General features: G+C 58.3%; 1 protein-coding gene across 4 annotated transcripts in view; it reads right to left on the reverse strand.

The window, feature by feature from the left end:
• Window positions 1-17,348, reverse strand: part of BAIAP2 (BAR/IMD domain containing adaptor protein 2) — a 62,182-nt gene that overhangs the window by 28,498 nt on the left and 16,336 nt on the right. The window lies entirely within an intron of this gene.

A 17,348-nucleotide genomic window follows, 5' to 3' on the forward strand; every position in this document is an offset into this window, starting at 1 on the left:
GAGGTGAGCAGTGGCGGGTTTATTTCCAGGCTGGATGTCCAGACTGGCTCACATCCCTGTCCATAAGGCCCATTCCAGACTCCCACTCCAGAATGGGCATGTGTCCAGGTCACCAGACGTTGGGATGCCTGCCCCTTACCTGAAGGGTCTGTAGGAACACTGCCAAGCACCATCCCGCCCAACTCCTGCTCCTGTCAGAGAGGACAGGACCCCAGGACGGTTTCAGAACGCTTCTTCCTCTTCAGTCAGGCCAAGACGTGGGCAGTGCCCAGCACCTACCCCGAACAGTGCCTGAGGAACCAGCTCTGAGCCAGGAGCACACACCAGCACCGGCCCAGAGAGCCCGGCACCGCCTGCACGTCAGCCCTGTGTGAGGAATGCCACTGGGCAAAGGGCCCCACTCCTTGGCCAGTGATCCTGCCAAGCTCCACTGACTGGCAAATATACTCTGAGTGGTCATTTTCAGTGCCCTTCCAGAGGGCCTGTCCCCTCTTGGAGAGCGGGTCATCTTCTGGTAAGTCTTATCCCTGAGCCCCGACTGAAACAGAGCTTTGCCCACTGCTCATGTCTGGGCACTCCAGGGTCATGAGGCCCAGGGGGTCCTCTTTGACTCAAGCAGGTAGGGCAGCCAATGGGGAGCCCCAGAAGCCCACTGGGGTCAGCTGAAACCAGAGCGAGCAGGAAGCCGGACCAGATGACACTCGCCACAGCGAGGCCCAGAAGTCACTTCCCTCCGGGGCTCATCTGGATTTGGAGGTGCTTCTCTGGGGTGTCCAGTGTCTCCAGGAGCAGCAGGGTGTTTCAGCCCTGTGACCACAGGGACATTCAATGCCAAGGAGGATGGGGCGCTTCACACACTTCTCTCCATCAATCGGCACAACGTGCAACCAGGCTGTGCCCGCCTCCTTGCCCCAAGCACGTGGCTCGCTGTCAGCAGGCTGGACAGTGGCCAGAGCTGGGCCTCAACCCCGGTCAGCTCCAGCCCACAAAGTCAGAGCTCTACACAGCTGGCCCACGACCTTCTGCAGGGTCACTCTGTGGTCAGAATACACAGGAGATAGCCCCTGGAGCTGTGTACAAACCACCTACATCAACTGGACAAACCTGCACCGCACCTTAGTGTGCCCAGAGCCAGAAACCTGGGCACAGGCCACCCCGACCCTGCAGAGCATTCATTCCACCCGCACCAAGTTCTCACATGACGGGCCCTGGGGTGCAGCAGAGGCCCTAGAAACTGCACCCACAGGTGAGAGAAGTGCTGCTGCTACAGTGGCCTCGGTGTCCAGACAAGGTGTGACAAGTGATGGACATAAACCCCGTGCTGAAGGGCGGGAGGTGAGCCTGAGGCCTGCCAGCCTCTGCGACCCTCCAGGTGCTCAGGGGAGGGGCCAGCCCTGGGACAAACAAGTGGGTGTGGCTGAGGCAGTGGACGCAGACCCACAGAGAGAGGGCACAGCCCGTGCGATGTGAGCCATGTGGAGTCTTCAACCGCAGCTCACCTGCAGCTGCAGAAAACCACACCAGCACGTGACCCCTGCAGTGCTACTGGCACACCCATGGCTCCCGCGCCCTGCACCCTGACCATCAGGGACTTCTGCCAGATGAGCAATGAGGCAGCCCCATCCACTGTCCTGTGTCCTGCACGGGTCCAGCAGACAGGCTAGCGCAGGGCTTCAGGGTCAGGGGGACCACTTTTGGAGAGATACGAGGCTGAACTCTCGTGGGTGGGCTTTGTGACCTCTTACCCACCACACAGCCAGACCTTCCCAGGCCCACCTGTAGTAGACGAAAGAGGGGGGCTGCTGGTCTTAACAGGCCTGTGATGCAGACTCCACCAAACCCCTGGGGACCTGCTGTCTGGGGCCACAACACAGGTGGATCCTAAACTGGAAAAAGTGGGTTCAGTGGGAGGTGAGGTCCAGTTGTACCCAGCAGTAAGGGAGGCAAGGTGAGCCTGTGTGCAGAGCTGTCATTTGATGGCCTGCCAGGGTGCTGGTGTTTAGAGGAATGACCAGCAACAGCAGGCCCCACCCCAGGTGCTGGCCTGGGAAAGCATGAAGTGGGAGGAGCCCCCAGCACACCCAGGGAGTGAGTCAGCCCTCTGCTGCCCCAGGGCTGGGCAGAAACCTAGGGGTCACAATAAGGGGGGTGACGGGACAGAGGAGGGTTTGGTCCCTGAGCATGTGGGGATTAGGGAGGCGAGAGAGGGGTACCCAAGGGGCACACATAGGTGGCTCAGGCAGTGCAAATCAGTTGGGATGATCTGAAAGCACACAGAACTCAGAAAACAAGGCGCCCTTCCTGCCAACCTCTATCAAGCCAGCGTGAGCCAGGTGGCCACAGGCCAGCACACAGTTCACCAGTTCCAGGGTTTACAGGTCTCTGATGTCAGTGACCTTGGACACAGCCCATGTCTGAGTGTAAGAGTGAGAGTCAGCCCTCATGGAAATGCCCTCCTCCCAGGGGAATGGGCAGGTGGGGTGCCAGGTGCAGGCCAGCAGTGCCATCTCGCCCCAGGAACATATGCATGCTGGCAACTCAGGCATGCACACATACACATGCCGAACAGCAGCTTGCACACCCTGCTTCCTCCAGGCCACAGGGACACGTGGGGACACTCACTGGTGGCCAGTTGTGCCCTCACTTCTCACGACCACCTGACTGGAAGGCCTAGCATCCTAGGGACCAGCAAAGAGACCACACCAGAGCTGGGAGAGTCTGGAGGAAGCTAAAGGCCCAGGACCTACACTGTGGCCTGCAGTGCCTTGTCACCCTGCGGAGCAGGCCTTTTCCACGCTCCAAGTCCCAGCTCCTCTGCAATCACAGCAGGTCAGTGGGCCCACAGCCCCACCCCCAGTGCTGGGACTGGGCTTTCTATAAAAATGGCCTCACGCAACGCGTGGCCATCTGCACCGGGCTTCTCTCACTGAGCGGTGTGCACAGGCCTCCAATACTGATGCAGCAGTCAGAACCGCCTCCCCTCGCTGGCTGGCAACCACGCCACCTAATGGAGGACCTGCACCCGTCACCTAGGCATCCACGGCTGGCATCCAGGCTGTGTCCACCATGGGGCTACTACAAACAGAGCAGCGATAGCGGTCAGCTCTGAGCTGCAGTTTCTGACCCCAGCTCCATTTACAGCCAGTTTGCCTGATATACATCTCCCACCATAGGAGTCTACCAGCAACTAAACCAAGGCAAGTGGGCAGACTAGGGGGTGCTGCCAGCACTGGAGACCACGTGGGAGGCCAGAGCCTCAGGGTGCTCTGTGGGCCTACTCTAATGGAGGAGGAGCCCCAGTCAAGGCCCCTCCTAGGCATCTGACCGCCAGATCCCCTTGGGAGCCCCAGGCTAATCCAAGTCTGCTGGGAAGATAAAGCAAGAACTTGATAAATTAAGTTGCTGATGCTAATAGGACCTGAGTCTCCAAGAAGACTCTGCCTCCCCAGCAGGGAGGGTGGCTCGGTCATCCCAGCAGGGAGGCGGGCCTGGTCGCTCTCAGCAATCAGTGGAGCCTCCGTCCTGGCTGGCCACTGCCCTGGCAGCAGCTGGCTTCTGCCCAACCTTGGGATCCCGAGCAGGAGGGATCACCAAGGTTCAGTCACATCTACTTCCCTTCCTTATTGATTTTCACTGCTGCTAACCAGGAAAAAAAATGTTCCAAATGACCTCAAAAATCTGCACAGACCCTGGCAAGAACCCCAGGACCAGGACAGGTGCAGGTGCCCAGGTGGCCCCGCAGAGCATCCACAACCAGCCAAGGCAAGTTCACCCGGGGGACTGAGCACACCAAATGGAGGAAGCAGAGACACTCAAGAGCCAGCACCTGCTACCATCTGGTCACTAGTGAGCCCAACGAGGGGAGGAAGAGGCTGGCACCAGAGTGACATGGGCACAGAGGGAGCACAGTAAAGTGCCTGGACTTTAAGAGCAAGGTTAAGGTGTGGGAGGAACAGGTGAGAGGGCCATACCAGGGAGGCGGCTGTGGGGCAAAGACCGAGCTCCCAGGAAGGGCCCTCAAGAGACGAGAGCAGACGCTCACCACGATGCTTTCACAGCTTCTAGAAAGAGCATGGTGGTGGCAGCCCGCCTGGAGCAGCAATCTTGGCTGTCCCCAGGGACTGTGCCCAGCCCAGCACTCTGGGCCTGTCTGGTGTGCTCTGAGACCACTGGGAGGCCAGCGAGCCAAGAGGCAGAGCAGAGGGCAGGCACAGCACCTTCGCCTCACCTCCTGCTTGAACTCGGAGAGCACCAGGAAGCCTCCCAGGATGCCCCAGGCAGGCGGGCAGAGCGGGGACCTGCCTGCTGCGGTTCCGCAGCCACACCCGGGCGCCCAGGATTGAGAGGGTGCAGGTCCTGGCTCTGCAGCCTTCCTCCCTGGGACGCAGAAGACGAGACGCGTTCTGGCCCAGTCCCCCTCCAGGGCCACCTCTGAGAACAGCGCCGGGAGCCACTCCCTCACCACGGCCACGTCCACTTGGGCTCCCCTGCAGCGCGGGCATGCACGCACGCACACCTTTTTCTGAGACAACAGAGACTCCGCAGACGTGCGGCACCTCAGCCTGTGTCCCAAGAACAAGGACCCCTTGTCATGTTACCACGTCATTGTTCTGATCCTCAGGAACGCGGCCACGAGACACACCATGTCCCCAAACATCTGAGTCTTCCTGTTCCCGAGGCCTGTGGGGCATGGGGCTGGCACACACCTCCTTGGCGCTGTTCACCTGTTCTGCTTCAGAAACACCGGAAACAACCACCAACGCGTTTCGGGGCCTGAGTGGGCGGTGTGCACCGCAGGACTCGGCACACCCAGAGGCTCACCTTTCCTCCAGGTGCCGGGGCCCCTGGCCTGGCTCACCTAGGTGTGCCCTCACACTCCTTCACAGGAGGCATCGGAGCTCTCACTGTCCACAGAACACGCAGACGACAAGAAGCTGCGAGGGAGCATGAGCTGGGAGGCTGGAGAAGGCGGGAGGGAGGGGCACACACGGCTCCCACCCTGGTCAGAGAGGCAGGGGCAGACCGGGCTTCCCCCTAGGCACCTACAGGGCCCAAACCAGAGACTCTGGATCCCAAGTGCAGCACCCTGAGCCAACGCTTCACTTAGGCTTAAGGAGGGAGGCCTTTTCCCCAACACGGCACAGGCCCATGAAGGCCACAGCCCAAGCTGACCCCGTGGTGAAGCTGGGCCACGTGCAATGTGATGCGTCTCCAGGTTGTCTGGTCGCAGGGCTGGACATGCTGTGGGAGGCTGGGGTTCCCACACCAGGGCAGCCTCACACTTAGTGATGCACATGGAGGCAATTCTAGAACCTGCTCTGTGCTGTAAGCTCAGCTCTCCAGAACACACAACCACCATGAGATAACAGGGCTCCAAAAGATCAGCATCAGAAAAGCCAGCGGGGTGGTGGGGCTGCAAATTAGTGCAGCCACTCTGGAAAGCAGTGTGGAGATTCCTTAGAAAACTCGGAATGGACCCACCATTTGACCCAGCTATCCCACTCCTTGGCCTATACCCAAAGGACTTACAATCTGCATACTACAGAGATACAGCCACATCAATGTTCATAGCGGCTCAATTCACAATAGCCAGACTGTGGAACCAACCTAGATGTCCTTCAATTGATGAATGGATAAAGAAACTGTGGTGTATATATACAATGGAATACTACTCAGCTATAAAGAATAATAAAATTATGGCATTTGCAGGCAAATGGATGAAATTGGAGATCATGTTAAGTGAGATAAGCCAATCTCAAAAATCCAATTGTCGAATGATCTCACTGATAAGCGGATGATGACACATAATGGGGGGTGGGAGGGGGGCAAGAATGGAGGAAGGAGGGACTGTATAGAAGGAAAAGGGGTGGGGGTGGAGGAAAAAATAACAGAATGATTTAAACATCATTACCCTACGTAAATGTACGATTACGCAAATGGTATGCTGTTACTCCATGTACAAACAGAAACAACATGTATCCCATTTGTTTACAATAAAAATAAATTAAAATTTAAAAAGAAAAAAAAAAAAAAAAAAGAAAAGCCAGCTGGGGGCAGAAGCCCAGAAACCCACCTAACCCAAGAAACAGGAAGCAGTCAGGACACCAGGTGGAGGCAGGCTGCAAAGGCAAGTCCAGCTCTGAGGTGCACCCCCACTGTGCCCTGGTTGGGGAGGGCTGGGCAGCACCTCTCTGGGTGGGAGAGACCTATGGCTCCCACTTCCAGAACCTACTCCCACTTGCCACTCACACAGGACCACCCCCAGCAGCAGGGACGCCCCCTCTACCACCTGTGTGCTGGCCAAGCTGTCCTGACAAGGAGAAGCTGGTCTGGGCCCCTAACAATGTTGGGTTTGTGGGGAAAGGATCCAGGCCTGGACCCCTGGCAGGTGGCCACTCTCCAAGCACATGCCACCTTCTCATGGGTAATGGGCTGCTGCACCTGGTGCCCATGGGTGAGTCGACAAGACCCAGGTCTCAGGGTGAAGAACAGGCCAGCCTGCTCTAGGACGCTCAACCCAGGTACCTTTGAAAATGTGTACCACCACCACCACTACCACCACATACACACACACACACTCACACACTCACACTCACTCACTCACGCAGGGGGCACTCAGGATGAGGAACAGGCCAGCCTGCTCTAGGACACTCAACTCAGGAACGAGGACAGGGGCCTGTGGGCTGGGCTGGCCACTGCCCTGGGCCCTGCAGGCACCACACCTGGGAGAAGGGAACTCAGGCCCAAGGCAGGTGGCATGTGTGGGTCAGCTGCTCCAGCTCACAGGACCCTGGTCCAGTAGGCACCTGCCGACCAGCCAGGAGGAGAGGAAGAGCCCACAGAGCCGAGACCTAGAGGCCAAGGAACTGGCAGGCAGGTGTCGACGTGTGCCCCGCGCTGGAGTGGACAGGCCTTGCCACCAGGGCCCACTCTGTGTGGTGCTCTTGATTCTCCGCCACCGCCCAGCAGGCCTCAGATGCAGAGCCAAGCAGGAACACCCCCAGCAGCCCGGCAGCCCCAAGCCTTCCTGGAGCTGGACTCCAGTCCTGCCACAGGTGCAGGGAGGCTGGCAGGCGGGCGCCTGCTGCTTCTGAGTGGCTATGGAGCTCTTTTTGGTCAGTGATGGACTCCAGAGGCACCAGGACACTTGTCTGAGTTAGTTCTGTCATTTCAGGAGGTACCCGAGAGGCTGCGAACCCCTACAGGGTCAGCTGCTCACACCTGGCTGTGAGCACGCATCCCTCCTGAGCCTTCCAGAGAGCAGAGGCCCTCCAAGAACTCCCAAGAACGCACCAGCAGGAGGCAGGAATGTGGACTTCCACCAGTCGAAGACTGAGAGCTGAGGGGCTGAGAGCCACCAGGAGGGGAGAGGGGCGGAAGGACCTCACCCCTGTGGCTACCAACCCCACCCTCCTCTCCACTGCCCTGGAGCCTCCAGCGCTCCCTTGGGGAACTGGAGTTTTTGGTCCTCCCAAGTACCAAAAGGCCAGAGTAGAGCATGGTGGGAAGGCTGTATCACCATGGTGATGAGAGAGCAGACAGCACACTGGCTAGCACACTAACAACTGAAACGAAGCAAGTCCAAAGATGTCACTGCTGTATGAGCGGCAGGACCTTGGACACCGAGGGATGTGAGGGAGACAGGGAGAGGAGGGCCACAGCCTCCTGCTCTGGGGTCAGATCTGAGAGTCTCCAGCCGCCTCAGCTGGTTATGGCCCATAGACTACCACCCAGCAGGCCCGCGAGGTCCTCATACGCTGGGGCTCCAGGCTCAGGGTGATTGTTGGGGTGATGGGGTGGGCTGCTGCAAAGGCCCTAGCCATGCACAGAAACGGAGATAGAGAGCTTGGGGGACCAAGTTGATCTGATGTGCTCCCCACATGGGCCAAGCAGCCAGGGCTTAGCCCAGATCCCACAGCACCAGGAACAGACCCCCGAAGGCCTCTCCCCGGACCCTCTTCCCATCTGCTGTCCACTGTGAGCTCTTCCATGAAGAGCTGGTCTTCTGCCCAAGGACAGGAATGAAGTTCAAGGTCTCAAGTGGGGCGGCAGCTCTTTATCCCTTTTCCTTTTGGCCCACACAAGGCAGAGCAACCAAGATCACCCAGGAGAGCAGACCCAACGCCCAGACCAGGAGGGCTGCCTGCGTGCCCCAGTAGGGATGGGCAGGCCCAGTTCAAGGCCAGGAGTAGATCCCAGTGTGTGCTCTCTGGGCAAAGCTGTCTTTTAGAACTGGCCACCCCGGGGGAAAATGTGTCTCCCCAGACCCTGGTCAGCAGCACTGCTTGTCCAGCCCTGCATGGCAGTGTCCCTATAAGCCCTGCTCACCCTTCCTGGAAGCTGGGGACAGAGGTGGGCTGAACGCCACCTGGGAACATGCCAGCTAGGGTCTAGGCTCCAGAGGTGAGGACTGAGCTCGCGGCGGGCAGGCACCTGTGTGCCAGCTCCCCTGCACAGGCCCAGGTGGAGGAGGGCCCCACAGTCTGAGTGTCCAACAGAGAAGGGGCTGCTGCAGCCACGGGGGAGACACGGAAACCTCTGCTGAGCACCCGAGTCCAGGCTAGGACCGTGGCCAGCCTCGGGATCTGCCAAGCCCGGTCGTCAAGCTCAGAGCGGGGCTGGGACACACAGGCAGCCAGATGGGCACGTCTGTGGGGGCTGCCGCTCTGGGGACCAGCCACCCGGCATCAGTGCCGGTCTTCCTGTGACCTCTCCAGCCACAGTCACTGTTCCCTGGCACTGTCCTTTGGCATCAGATGGGGCACCGTGTGCAGGCGCGCTCTCCCGGCGGTGACACAGCCCTGCGGCACTCTGTGAGGTGGCTGCCTGTGAGTGACTGCGGCCGACAATCACAGGCCGTTTCCAGGGCGCAGAATGCCCAGGACAACAGCGTGGTGGCCAGGCCCCACATCAGAGCGTCAGCAGCTGACCTGTCCGGTTTTCTTTAGAGGGCGCAGTGCCCCTCCCTCGAGCCCCACCGAGCCAGCCTCGCCCCAGGCTGCTGAGACCCGTCCTGGAGTGGCGCATCCACGCCGCAGGAGTGCTCTGATGCCTCCCAACGCCCAGTACCGGAGATGGAAAGCAGGGTGGGTCGGACAGACCTGGGAGGTGGAGCTCAGCAGACCCCTGGCACCGTCCAGGACGACACCTCACCACAAAGCCGGCCAGCACCACCCGTGTGGCCAGGAACTCGGACCAGGTCTGTGCTCCCAGACTCGGAGAACTCCTCCCCCACAAACCCAGCGCAGGACTTATAGCCACAACCAAGAGGCCAGAGGGCATGACCTCTGAGGCCTAGATTCAAGGACACAAATGGGGAAGCCTGAGAGTGGACCTCCAGCCGGCCTCCCTTCCGCTTCTGGGCTGCCTGTGTGGTGCTGACCACCCTGTGACCCCTCCTTCAGTCTGGACACTTCATTTTAAACAGTTTGGGACAGGAAATTCAGGGGCTCCCGTATGAGACCCGCCTCACTCCCTCCTACACACAGGGGCCGCGGGTGTCAGGAAACAGGCCTGGAACCATGGCCAGGGCTGCTTCATATCTGGTCCCATCAGAAAACAACAGTCATCAGGGTGGAGGACCCACGGTCACCAGCCCTGGTGCTGCCATCCTTATTGATATTCCCCTCGCAGAGCCGACCTGACGCTGGGGAACAGGGACACATGCTGCGCTCCCTCCCCGCTGTCAGAGCTGCTGCCCAGGACTGGGCAAATCCAATTAAGACGGTTATTAATCTCACCCAACAAAGGCTCAATCTGGCTCCATGAAGGTTTCAGCAGGTGGCCAGAACAGGATAGCTGGAGGCCCAGTCCACCACGGGAGCAAAGGTCCCTTGAGCCCAGGGCCCCCGCCCAGGCACTGACAGCCCCCAGGCCTCAGATGCTGCTCTGAGATGAACACCTGAGGCAGAGGAGGCTGCCCCCACCCAGGAGCAGGCCAAAGCACAGGGCCACACAGGGTAAGGCACGCAGACAGCCCTTGGGAACAGGTGGTCTTACGTGGAACCCTGACTGCTCCCCATGGCTGTGGAAGGGCCCGGGGCAGGTGTGTCTATTCCTGGGCACTCTAGCAGCTACGTCTTTGCTGGAAGGAGCATCCCCCGTTCCTATTGCAGGGAAACGAGGAGCAGCGGGGAACTTGGTGTCACCAGCTGGGAAGCGGAGGTAAAAGCTGTGCATGTGGCACACGCCTGTAATCCCAGCAACTCGGGAGGCTGAGGCAGGAGGACTGCAAGTTCTAGGCCTGCCTTAGCAACTTAGCGAGACGCTCTCAAAATAACTTAAAGTGGGGGAGGGGGTGGCTAGGGATGTGGTGCTTGCCCAGCACGTGCAGGGCTCCACCCCTGCTGCTGGGAGAGGCACCCTGCTTCAGGAGGTGGCTGGACACAGCCAGGCCTCCCGCTCCTGTTCTCAGCAGGCAGCCATTGCAAAGCGGGCCCAGGACCAGGCAGGACCATGTTGCTGGGCCCCTTGGGGACATGAAATTGACATGGTTCCCACTGTGTGGATCTAATTAAGGCCTCGGAGCAGTGTCTGTCGGGAGAATTTACCCATCTCCACAGATGGATCCCTGCTGCTGCAGTCTGATAGCAGGTGACAGCCAGCACTCAGCTTCCCACAGCCAAAGGGCAGTCAAAGCCACAACCTCCACCCTGAGATCCAGGCCTGGCCACACTGCTGCCCCCTGGTTAGGCGTAGATGGCTCCAGCTGACCTGGGCGGAGGCACAGCCAGACCATCACCCCCACAGTGGCAGCGGCACCTCTGAACCACCTCAGCCCACAGCAGCTGCTAGAGGACCTCCACAAACCCTGTCGGGTCCCACACGGGTGGTGCCTGTTCCTTCCTGCCCAGTCTCGAATTCCAGACACCCAGTGCCCGAGAAAGCGGAGGTGGGAAAGCAGAGCTTGCAGCCCCCGGCGAGAGCTGGAAGGCCTGCCTCTGCCTCCCTCCGGGTGACTGGGGGGCACACCCCACAGGCTGCGCCACACGTGGATTCACTGACTCAGTGACCAAAGCCTGGCCCATGTTCCAGGCAGGGTCACAGCGGCCCGCTTGCCAGCATCCCCATTCTGAAGCTGCACCCAGCTCCTCCACCCTCCCAGGTGCCCAGGGATGCCGGGCAAATGACAAGGCTGGAGCCCAGGGAGCCTGGCATGCAGGCACACGCCCTGTGATCACAAACGAGTGCACCGCAGGCACTGGCAGGTACAAAGCGGCCCTTCAAAGAGAGAAAGGAACAAGCAGAGGCCTCCAGAGACGGAGGGCTGAGCCAACAGCCCGCAGGCCCCAGCCCACAGCAGAGCCTCGCCGATGGGAAACACCCGGAGCCAGGAAGGAAGCGGGGGACTATCAGGCACACTGCGCCCCACCTGCTGTGTGGTGGCCTTACTTCTGACAGTTCACCCTTCTGAAATGTCAGCAGCACTGCATGAAGCCTGGGATGGGCTGAAGAGCAGGCTACCTGGCCTCCTCATCTGGGTGACCGTGCACAGAGCTCCGGAGCCACCTGCCCAGTATGCACACTGTCCCAGGAGCATGCGAACTCTGGCCTCCTATTCCCACCTGTCCCCGTCCTGGCCAGCTCAGCTCAGCCCAGTTCTATGCACTCTGAAGCCTTGCACAGAGGAGCCAGACGCCAGGCTGCAGGTGGCCATCTAGCAGGATAGACATGCTATGGTCAGCAGCCTCTGGAAGGTGCTATGAATGGCAACACAGTGACCAGGTGGCACGCTGGACAACCACACCATGACTGCACAACAAATCTCCAAAGCCCACAGCAAGGCAAGCTGTCCGCCCACCCTCCGCCCTGTGGCCGCAGAGGAGACGGGGCAGAGAGGAAAGAGCAGCAGGAACAGAAGCTGCCGCCGCCTCTTCCTGACCCAGATCCCAAGTCTGTCGTGTAGGAAGCGAGTCCCTGCAGGGAGCTAAGAGGAGCACAACGGCCACAGGCTCGGCCTGCCCTCCCTCAGGCCACCAGCCAGCTCCAAGCCATGGAGACTCTGCCTGTCCTCACAGGCCAGCTACTGGCCTGGGGCCTTGACTGGCTGGACACACACTGCCCCAAGGTGCTGGTCAGCCCAAGCTCCAGAATCCTCTAGGAAGTCAGCTGAAGTCACACCCAGTCCACACGAATCCATGTGGCAGGAGAGCAACAATGCTCACCCCCATGCCTGCACCTGCAGCAGCCGAGACTGCACTGGGGCCAAGGGCCTGGTGACCCAGCCACGCAGCAGGCAGGCACGTGGGTGGCTATGAGAAGACCCTGGAACGTGGAGCCACCTCCGTTCCCTGATCAAGCAGCCTGCAGAGCCAGAGCAGAGCCGACCTGACCTACAGAGACTTTCACAGCAAGAAAAATAACATCCACGCAGAGATGAGAGGAGCACCCCCCCCCCCCCCCGCCTCAGGCCTGAGGCCGCCTCCCGCTGCAAGGCCAGTGCTACAGTTCTGAAAGACCAGGGACCAAAGGCAGGGACTACTCTGGCCACTTCCACGAACAAAGCAGAAGCTGCAAATGCTCATTTGAAGCAAAAATGACTCCCTGGGCTTTTACGATCATGGGGCTGGGCCCTGGCAGGGCACCAGAAGCATCCTCTCTGAGACCTCTGGGCAGCACGTCTGGCGACACCCACTGTCTGTGGGAAGAGTGAAGCTCCAGCTCTGAAGGGAACTGGGCGGGGAGCATGGCCCTGGCACTCAGACCCGGGTCAGGCGGACTTGCGCACCTCTCAGTGGGGCTGTCCGCCGGTAAATGCACCACCACAGGCTTCCCCACATGGGGAAGAAAGAAGGGCTGGAGGGTGAGGAGGGGGATGAATCAGAAAAAGGAGCAAGAAGGGGAGCAGCCAGGGAACTGCTTCCTGGCAACCCCTGCCCTACACAGCAATGTGCCATGATACCCAGAGGCCAGGAAGGAGGGCAGGCTGCAGGCTGCTTTGCTGGCATCAAGGTGAGATCACTTAAGGGCTGGGGCCCGGGCTCAGCATCACATAAAAATAAATATGTAAAATAAAGATATTATGTCCACCTACAACTAAAAAACAAAATTAAAAACAAAAAAGATTAAATTACTTAAGCCAGGTGCCAGGTACATGCCTGCAGTCCTAGATACCCTGGAGGCTGAGGCAGTAGGATCACTTGAGCCTAGGAGTTTGATTTCAGCCTGGGCATAGTAAAACCCCACCTCAAAAAAACAAAACATAAGGATTGAAGAAAGAAAAAAATAAAGATTAATGAAAAAGACTGAAGCCAATCCAGCTTGCAACCCCAGCGGCTAGGAGGCTGAGGCAGGAGAATCATGAGTTCAAAGCCAGTCTCAGCAAAAGCGACGCACGAAGCAACTTCGTGAGACTCTGTCTCTAAATAAAATACAAAATAGGGCTGGGGATGTGACTCAGAGGTCAAGTGGCCCTGAGCTCAATCCCTGGTACTCAAAAAAAGGAAAAACAAATTTATGAACACAACCAAGGGCTGATCTGGCTGAGTGCTCCACAACTGCACGACTAGGTTTTCCTCTCCCCAGAACTCCACCGCCCAAGGGCTCTGGTTCACCCCCAAGACAGCAGGGACATCACATTTCAGAAACGAGCAATACTGTGGACAGGAAAACGAGCAGGAAACTAAGGTCAATATCAAACAAACAGGCTGAAGATGAGACCCGTTGGCCTAGACAAGGTCACCTCATGGCAACAAGGTTCAGCTTAGCAAGAAGACATGTCCGCACAACACATATTCACTTGATGACACAGCCTGCAAACACGCGAAGCAAAACCCTCCAAGACACGGTGCGCACCACCCTAGGACCGCAAGGAGCACGTCTCTCTTCACAAATGGCTGCTGCGGAACAGCACAGAACCTCGGGCACAGCAGCAATGAAGATAAAAGTACCCACTGCTGGCAATGACACAGGTTAAGAGTGGACAAAGGTCCAACTCCCCCTTCCTATGGCTGACAGGCACCTCAGGCCCAGTACCCTACAGAGCCCTGGCCGTCTGAAGTCCTGTCTCCCTCCGGGCCTTGCCACCCTCTGCACATTTCTGCAAAAGCACTTTGTTTTTGTCGACCTTGCCCTTTGGACATGCCTTCGACTCCTCTGTCCCCCTTCCTGGCAGAGCCCAGTCCGCCTCACCCTTGCAGACTGCACGCCACCCCTGCCATCACATGATGTCTTGCTCATGGGCCTCTCTCGGGCTATCACTATTCCCCACCAGGCCCACCCAGGGACACTGTCAGCAACCTTCAGAACACTCAGGACAAAGACCTTAAAAGCTTCCAGGGAGAGAAAACCAAGAGCTACTTTGCCACAAAGGAAGGAAAAGCAGTATCAAGTGGCATGGGAACAGCAATGCCAAAAATCAGATGGCCACACAGCAAGGCCTTCAGTTTCCCAGCACAGGTCATTTCCCCTGGAATTCTACCCTTGCCACCTGAGGGCAGGCAGGAAATCACCAGCAGACACCTGGAATTCAGAAGTGTCCCCCCACCCCCACCCCGGCTCAGGAACCTTAAAGGAAAACAAGACGGCTTCTCTGATGGAGGCGTGCAGGCCAGCCAAGACCCGCAACGGCATACAAGGCAGGGGCACCAAGAGGCCCAGGTGGCCATCCCAGTGGAAGCCCAGAGGATGGGAGCTGGACAAGGGGACTCCAAAGGGAACTCTGAAGCACAGGAAACAAATGGACAGTGGACAGCAAAAGGGTATGGTCTGTGGATTTGGGAACATGTCAGTGACATAAAAAATGAAGCGAATGAAGATATGAGGCTATGAAGTCCAGGGAAAACAGAGGTACCCTGATAAAAATCATGACCAGAGCCATAACAGCAGAAATCCATCAACTACCACACCAAGAAAAAAAAAAAAAAACAACCAACTGGACTTCATTAGAATCAAACATTTGCGTACTTGTAAATACTGCTAGGCTGGGGTGTGGCTCAATGGCAGAGCACTTGCCCAGCATGCACTAGGCCTGGGTGGGGTTCCGTCCCCAGCAGCTCAGTAAAGGGAAAGAAAAACAAAACTTACAGAAAACCAATCAGACTGAGAGAAGATATATGCCAAACACACCCGACCCAGGACTTGCACCTGGAGTGCAGAACGTCACACGTCAGGAACAAGAGAACGAGGAGGGAGACCTGAGCAGACACACCATGGAGGGAACCCAGGCAGACAAGCACACGAGACCAGGGAGACAGCCTCAGAAACGCTCCAACCTGGAAGGAACCCCGCCACAGACCAGGGCACGAACAGAGTGGCCCAACCGGCTGGCAGGGCACGGCCTAGCAAGGCGGCACCAGAGCCACTGGTTCAGGAGCGCACACCAGCCACGCCCGGTGACTCCACCCACACGACTGGCACTCACGCTGACCCTGCAACGGAGGGCCGACCAGGGGCTGCCTGCAAGAGGGAGGCCCAGGAGAGCCCCGGGTTCTGGGGTAAAGGACAAGCTCAGCACCTGGCCTCCACAAGGACCACACATGGGCACACGGCAGAGCTCACATGTGGCTCACGATGCTTCGAGTATGTGGCAGTAAGCTGCAACGCAAGTCATCACAGCACACTGGATGTCTCAGCAGTGGGAAGGACCTGGCATCGTTGTATAAACAGCATGTGTCACTTCAGCCATAACCGTGAGGCCAACACTGGCTGGGGTGGGGTAATGGCATAAAAAAGCCAAATCCACATCTTCCACCTAAGAATTTATTAATGTCTAAACTTCTAAAGCAGCAGCAGCCAGGTGCGATAGCACAGGCCTGTGATCCCAGTGGCTTGGGAGTCTGAAGCAGGAGGCTCATGAGTTGAAGGCCAGCCTCAGCAACTTAGCAAGGTCCTGTCTCAGAATAAAAAAAGGCTGGGGATACAGCTCAGTGGTGGAGCACCCCTGGGTTCAATCCCTGGCACCAAAACAAAACAAAAACCCAAAAGCAGCAGCAGCAGCTAAACTTATCTGGTAGACATACAGAAGCAAACAGCAAGGAGACACCTGTGGAGCCCAAGGCTGTGGCCCCTGAGCAGCAGAATGGGCAGCAAGCAGGGAGTGCAAAGGGACCAACTTGTTTTTAAAGCAAAGGCATGGTGCTTTCGTAAAAGCCCAGCTCTCCGGCACGTGGCCCAGCAACCCCACTCTCAGGTGCACACAAGTGCCCGTGCAACCATGTCCGTGACATCACTACTCCCAGCAGCTAAGAGGAGGAAGCAGCCCAGTGTCCACTGAAGAGGAGAAACAAAACTGGCCTGTCCAGTGGTGGAGTGTCACTGGGCTGTAAAGAGGAATTCTGGCACATGCCACGACATGGACCAACCTCAAAAACAGGCTCCATGGATGCAGCCAGATGGGCATGGTCACGTGTTGTGTGAAGCCATAGCATCAACGTCCAGAAGGGCAGATCCATGGACACAACCAGAGGCACTGCGGCTGGGCTGACGAGGGAGAGGGGCCTGCTTCTTCTCTGGTGAACAGCCTGAGCTGGACAGGGAGGCTGGAGCAAATATCCTGAGGGTCGCTGGGTCGTCCACTACACGTGGACGACTGGCCTGGCCGTGCACCACGGTCAGTGACGCCATTACCCAAAGAAGAGTCTTCTGAAGTGGGAGCAGGCGGGCCCCAGGCCCCTCTGCAGATGCAGCAGGGATCCCACGCTCCCAATCAGCCCAGGAGAGGTTTCAGAACAGCCCCAGCAGACAGGAAGCTCCCCGACTCAGGCTGAGACCTTGACAGCACCCCTGCCCTGCTGCCCACCTGGTCCTGTAGTTTCACTGCACACCCCAAGGGCAGCAGCGGGTCATCTGCTGCGACCTCACATGCCTGCCCCTCGCTGTGGGCTCCATTTCCTACAGGCAGACCCTTACCCTCTCTGGGTGAACGAAGGATAGAGCCCTGGTCCTCTGGCACAAGATGGAAAAAAGCTCCCTCCACAGCACAGGAGCTCCAACAGTGTCCCAAAGACGGCGCCCAAGGGAAGGCCAGGCTGGGAAGGAGAGCCCCTTCTCCAAACTCAAGACCAGAACCCCAGGCCAGAACTCTCGGTGGAGGTCCCCCATGTGGCACTGGAGCCATCATCTGCACTTCCCACACCGTCCACATCACCAATCAGCTAAGTCTACAAGCCAGACGGCAGCGAGGTGTCTGGCAGCCAACCAAAGCACCTTCTGCCCTCACCCTCCAGGGCTGCCAAGGGCTCTGGGTCAACTCTGTACCCACAATGCAAAAGGGTTCCCTCGAGAGCCATCGGAGCTGGTGGGACCCATACAGCCTTCCTTCTAGACACCCAAGTGCCATGTCCACAAGAGCTCAGCCCCCCCACAAGGACTCCTTGTCCTGGTCTGCCACTACACTGGGCCACATCCAC

This window comes from Sciurus vulgaris (assembly GCF_902686455.1).
Source record: "Sciurus vulgaris genome assembly, chromosome: 3".
Taxonomy (NCBI): domain Eukaryota; kingdom Metazoa; phylum Chordata; class Mammalia; order Rodentia; family Sciuridae; genus Sciurus; species Sciurus vulgaris.